Source organism: Vicia villosa, unplaced genomic scaffold (assembly GCF_029867415.1).
Source record: "Vicia villosa cultivar HV-30 ecotype Madison, WI unplaced genomic scaffold, Vvil1.0 ctg.000556F_1_1, whole genome shotgun sequence".
In the NCBI taxonomy this organism is placed as follows: Eukaryota; Viridiplantae; Streptophyta; class Magnoliopsida; order Fabales; family Fabaceae; genus Vicia; species Vicia villosa.
The window spans coordinates 525,197-531,502 of record NW_026705252.1 but is presented as its reverse complement, the minus strand read 5'-3'; the positions used below and the strand labels follow the sequence as shown (position 1 = coordinate 531,502).

Genomic DNA, 6,306 nt, shown 5'->3' with positions numbered 1-6,306 from the left:
AAGAGGTGTATCAGGGTATTAAAAAAATCAAAAGAGAAATGAGAAGACTTACAAACAGAGTAAGTCCGATGATCGCAGGTTCGGCGAAGGGGCGTGGTGAGTTTGATTTTTTCTTCCTCTATGTTTTGATTCCCTCTCCTTCTTTGATTTCCCATGTTTTTGTTGTAACACCTGTAGGCATGGACTCGTCAGTTTGCAGCTGCTGCTTCAGCGTGCAGTATTGAGTTGAAGTTGTGGATTGTTGCGTTGTTTCTGTCGAATGCGTATTATGGTGCGTTGCTGAAGCGTTTCCCTTCTTGTTGCTGTTGTGATTTTTGTTGCAGATTCGGTTTATGGAAATTGATGCTGGGAGGGACTGATTTTGGTAAGGTTTTGTGTTGGATTTTTCAGGTTGTGTGTATGTATTTTGCTATTTTGCTATGTTGGTAAGAATGCGACGCAGAGGAAGCAGTTCACGGCAGAAGAAGAAGCCATCTTCAGGTTGTTAGTTTCTTTCCATTCCCATTTTTATCTATTCTCTTTCTTATGCATATAAACCGAAGTGTTACCTTTTTTTTTTACTTTCCCCTTTTTGATTTTGAATCGTTAATGTTTCATCAAACCTTATAGTTAACCTCTCAAATGATAGAACTTTTTGTTTCTATTTTTCTTATTATGATTATTGGTTTTCACTTTTCAGTATATGTTTTGTTTGGGCATGTAAATTCTAATGCTCGTTATTGTTTTTGGGTATTTTGCTGTTAAATTTGCAGAAGATGAAACCAAATCCCAACACAATGCTGAAGGTGGAAACAAATTTCAATCACCTAGTGTTAATGGTTTTGATTATATTATGCGCAACGACAAGGTCAGTTGTTAGAGTTGGCTTTGGTGTCAATAAAGTTTAGCCAGGTACTAAATTATTTTTCTTTTTGAATTCTTTAGGAATTGGCTGAACTTGTGCACAAAGTTCATTTGCTTTGTTTACTTGCTCGGGGAAGATTAATAGACCGTGCTTGTGATGATGTTTTAATTCAGGTGAACTATTACTGACATTTTTAGGCAGATGAAAAGTTCTTCTAAATGAAAAAGCAGAAAAAAAATCAGCGTTGCTTTGCTATTATGCGTAATATCATTTTGTCATCATTCATGTGCTTCCCTAACATTCCTATTTTTGTGATAATCAATAGCTCAATTCTTTACTCTGATTTTTTCACTGCGTTTTAAAATCAGTTGTTAATGTAGGGCTTTCCAAATGATATTTTCATTTTTGTGTATACTCTCTGTTTTAACGTTTTTTCAGCCCAGAGAAATGGGAGTTAAGTTGTGCATTTCTTGATATGGCAGGCTTCTCTGCTTTCTCTACTTCCAGCGGACTTGCTCCACCTATCAAAAGACACAAAACTCACTTCAAAAGCTCTACATCCTTTAATCTCATGGGTATGTTTTGATTTAACTAGTGTACTGTATACTTATTATTTTGTTTCATTTACTGGCTGGTCTTGGTCCTTGGGTGGGTTTGTGCTATATCACTTGTTATATATTGTTTGATTCCTTGTGTGTAACACTTGCAGTTCCATGACAATTTTCATGTTAAAAACTATACAAATGGAGAAAAGTCACCACACTTTGCTTTGGCATCTGCTTTAGAATTACGTGAATGTAATTCTGAAGAGGTAGATCTCTTTTAATAGAAGCTTTGTTGTTTTTGTATTTACTGCATGATATATACTTTGCTGGAGTCCTAGTTTTTCTTTTAGTAAGGTTTTGATAGGTTTGATAGATGAGGAAGTTAGAATAACTTAGTTGGTAGTTGGGGGCCCACAGATAAAATAGTTATATACTTAGAGCTGTTGGGCTGGGATGATTAGAGAAATAAGTCATGTTGCTCATAAATAACAAAAGGGATGAGAGTTAGAGGTATCTTGTCATTTGAAATACTTGGTGCATTTGAGCATAGGAGATGCAGACCCCCGAATTTTTGTAATCTATACTGTATTGAAAGGAATTCTTCCCTAATTCTTCTAAATTATAATTGAGATACTAGTTCCTATCAGTTTCGTATTCGTTGCTATAAGTTTAGCCAGGCGTTAAATGGTTGAAAGTGCAGGTTCTGTTCCTTATTCTGTTCCTTGTTCTGTTCCATATATAGTAAAGTGTTGTGGATGATTTCAACATGAAGGACGCGAAAGTTAGGACCAATCCCTTTTCGTTTTTTGAGATATTTGATGTGAGATCTTTGTGTAATGAGGGACTGTTTTTGCTAGATTTGTTGGAAGTTTAGAATCAAAATATTATGTCTTATGGTTTGAATTGGCATGAATGGATGTAATTGTTAACTCGGCGGTAAGAGTTTGACATTATAAGTGTAGTCTCGAGACAAAGTTCAAATCCGCTCGGGGTAGATTGTAAAATTGTCATTAGTGCCATTTGAATTAATAGTAATTTCTCCCTTCCCCGTTTTTTTAAATTTTAAAATGATGATTTCTAATGTGGCATCACAATTTGATAGTTTATAGAATAAGTTTAACGCATATGTTAGATTTCTAATGTTTTTGAATGAGATTTAATACAAAAGCGCTGCCAAAGATTAATAAAAAAGCAAAAAAAATAAAAAAAAAGCAACATACTAAAGCGCTTTTGTAAAAGCGCTCTTATAGGGTGGGCTTTAAGAGCGCTTTTCCTGGAAAAGTGCTCTTAAAGCCCACCCTATAAGAGCGCTTTTCCAAAAGCGCTTTAGTATGTTACGTTTTTTTTTTATTTTTTACTCTCACAGGGGGGCCTATCACAGCGCTTTTCTGGAAAAAGCGCACTTAAAGGGGGGCCTACCAGAGCGCTTTTTCCAGAAAAGCGCTCTTAAAGGGGGGCCTATAAGAGCGCTTTTCTGGAAAAAGCGCTCTTATAGGGGGGGCCTACCAGAGCGCTTTCAGAAGCGCTTTTGTTAGCTACGCCAGCGCCAGCTTTCACAGCGCTTTTAAGCGCTTTTAAAGGCTATAAAAAGCGCTTTCGTAGGTCTTTTATGGCGTAGTGTCTTGATAGAATACCGACAAGGGATCAATTGGTGAGAAGGGGTATCTTGAGAGAAGGTGTTGATTCTTTGTGTGCTCTTTGTTTATTGGAGGAGGAATCTATAGAGCATTTATCTTTTTCTTGTAGGGTTGCTTCTAACATTTGGAGAAGGGTTTATATGTGGCTAGAGTTGGTCGAATTTATGTCTCTTGAGGACTTTGTGACCTTCTTCTATAATTGTGATAAGATTTCTTGTTTGAATAAGAGGGCGATTGTGGCTATAGTTTGGCTCGCTACGGTTTGGTCTATTTGGCTAAAACGTAATGCGGTGATTTTTAAGCTAGAATCTTTTAGTTTCTCCGAATGTATGTCGGAGTTAGTCTTCAACTCATGGTGTTGGCTTTGTAACTCTTCTAAGAAGGTGAAATTGTAACTTTTACTATTGGAATATTCTACCTCTTGAGTGTTTTGAGAGGTAGGAGCTTTCCGTTTTGTTTCGGGTAGGAGCATTCCTTTTGCTCCTTTTAATTCCATTGCTTATTTAAAAAAAATATATTATGGAAACCCTATACTGCAACAAGGGTAGTAATTCTCTCATACTTACTCTCTCTGAGTGCAATCACTTTAATCCTAAAAAGCACACGGTTCTAATTTGTGTCAATATGCTATAATTTGTGTCTATGCGATTCTTTTAAATCTATAAGTTTTTTCTATCCGTGATTCTTTTAAATCTATAAGTTTTTTCTATCCGTGATTTTGGTTATTGGCGGTTAAGATAATGAGAACGTGAGAATGGGTTGGTGAACTTTTTAAAAATTATTTATTATTTATTTGTTAATAACGTTTATTTAATTATTATTATAAAATTTGGTGCAAATTATGACAAATTTTTTAATAAATAATAGAAAAAAAAGTAAAAGTGGAAAAACGAAATACAAAATAGGAGAAAAAAGAATAATATAATGAATTGATAAAATACAAAGAAAAAAAAGTAATAATATACTTGAAAAAACAAAAAAAAAGAAATAATTTTTAAATAATACCAGAAATTGATAAAATAGAAAGGTAACATAATAATAGACAAAAATATGATACCTCCAAATTCATAGCCAAGACTATGTACTTGAAAGAAACAAAATCAAAATGAAAAAAAAAAACAATAAATATGTTTGGGACAAAATTTGTTTACAAAAAAATAACTTAAAATTTGAACTTTTCAATAATATCTTTACAAACATAATGGGTTTTGTGATTTCAAACTCTATAACTATAAATAAATTACATTATTGAAAATTAAAAAATGACAACCAAATTTAAAAATAAATAACAGAAAATATGAAAATCAAAGGCAAGACCTAACAATAGTAGAAAAAATGATATAAAAAAGTGAAATAGAATATAGAACAAATATCTTTACCAATGACATGAGGTAAGAAATAAATGTTTTGTCATATTTTCGTAGGACACACGACACTATAGAAATGAATGAGTTGTTTACCCTAAAAATAATAGAGAGACTACCTTTGTTATCAATTGCTAAACTAAAGAAAGTTCAATTGTATATAAATAAGGCTACAAAGCTTCAATCAACAAAACTAGGAATAATAAGAGTCTCTTTCGGCTTTGCAAATAAACAGAATAATACTAACTCATAAAGTTTGGACAAGCTTCACGGCTGTTGGCAATATTTCATTTGCATACTCCAAATTTCATGATTCTCATAGAAATTCAAGTAAAATTAATTAATTAGCTAGTCTTAAAAATTGTAAAACTCATGGTAATATTTTTTAAAACTAAAACTTGATATTCAAATGTTTGTTATGTTAGTATAAAACAAGACAAAATGAAATCCCCTCCGTCAGAATTAAAATCAATGGTGAACATTGTTGTTTTGATCAATATTATAGTCATAACAGTTTTCTACATACTATATGGTTGAGTCGATTTAGATTTATATAATCCTTTCTAGCTATACTCCATATAACCAATCAACCACTGGTTGACTGTATCGAGTAGGACGGAAAAGTTATAGAAAGTGAAATTAAAATAACAACATAGCAGATAGAAAACTTGTGATTATACCACCGACCAAAATAGCCGTTTTCAGCATTATTTTTTATTATGACGGGGGATTTTATTTTGTCTTATTTCATAATTGCTTAAACACATGAGTATCGGACATTAATTTAAGCATATATTAACAATGTGAGCTTCACAAGTTTTTTTAAGATTAATTAATTTTATCTGAATTTCTACGAAGATGTATGAATATGCAAAGACAAGGTTGCCAACCGCAGTGAATATTGTCCAAAGTTTATGGACATGTGTTACTTTTTTTTAGAGCCCAAAAATGATTTTATTATTCGTGCTTTTGTTTGTTAAGGCTTCATAGTCCTATTTTATATATAGACAATTGACAATAAATATTGATTAGCAACACAACTTCCCCACTTTTTTTTTTAGATAAACAACTCATTCAGTCCTAAGGTGTTTGTGATCCATCCAAACCCAACTGACTCTCTCTATTTCTCTCTTCTATTGCTAATGAAACAAGAATCAAGCAATGAATGAATACAATGGCTTCTAAGCAGATTTTATTACCTGTACGATTGAAATATAAAGAACTAATACAGTGTTACTATATACTAGTGAAGCAAACTACTTGATAAAAATAATTTAAGGGAAATATTAATTATGACCTAACAATTTAAATGAGGAAATACTACTCTTATAGTTAGTAATAAATAGCATAAATTCTTCATACTTTAAGTTTTTTTTTTTTTTTTTAACAAATGCTGAATTTATAAAACTCTAGCCATACGAGTTAAAGTAGAATTGTAGTTAGCTTCTAGTAGTATAATGCATAGAGAAAAGAATATGTCTAGACATTAGAGGAAATAAAATTCTTACCAGTGCTAAAGTGCTGTCTTTCAATTTTTAATTTCATTTGGATCTGATCCTTTCTTCAGCAATTCATGCAACATCCTTGGTTAGCTGCAAATATTAAATTTATTGGCAATTCCATTTTTCCTCTTGCCAGCAATGTCTCTATTTCAGCCATAACTCCTTCCAAGATTCCATATTTTGATTTTTGCACATTCTGCAATTAGGTAGAAAACATCAATATATGCTTTCTTGCGAAATCAATTCTAGAAGAAAATATATTCATTAATTAATCTATTCAAAAGTGTCTTAATTTTCTTGTTTTAAACATATACTCACTCATATACCCTTTTAACCAAAAAGAGTCAAATAAAAACAAATACTGCCACAATTATAATATACTAGAATAAGGTATTTTTCTTAATTATGGATCAA

At 32.2% G+C, this 6,306-nt stretch overlaps 1 long non-coding RNA gene across 1 annotated transcript; it reads left to right on the top strand.

The window, feature by feature from the left end:
• The first annotated feature begins 922 nt into the window (after positions 1-922).
• Positions 923-1,638, top strand: LOC131629309 (uncharacterized). Its single transcript, XR_009292012.1, has 3 exons — positions 923-1,017; positions 1,327-1,419; positions 1,554-1,638. It is a non-coding gene; the product is annotated as an uncharacterized LOC131629309 (long non-coding RNA).
• Positions 1,639-6,306: the final 4,668 nt, after the last annotated feature.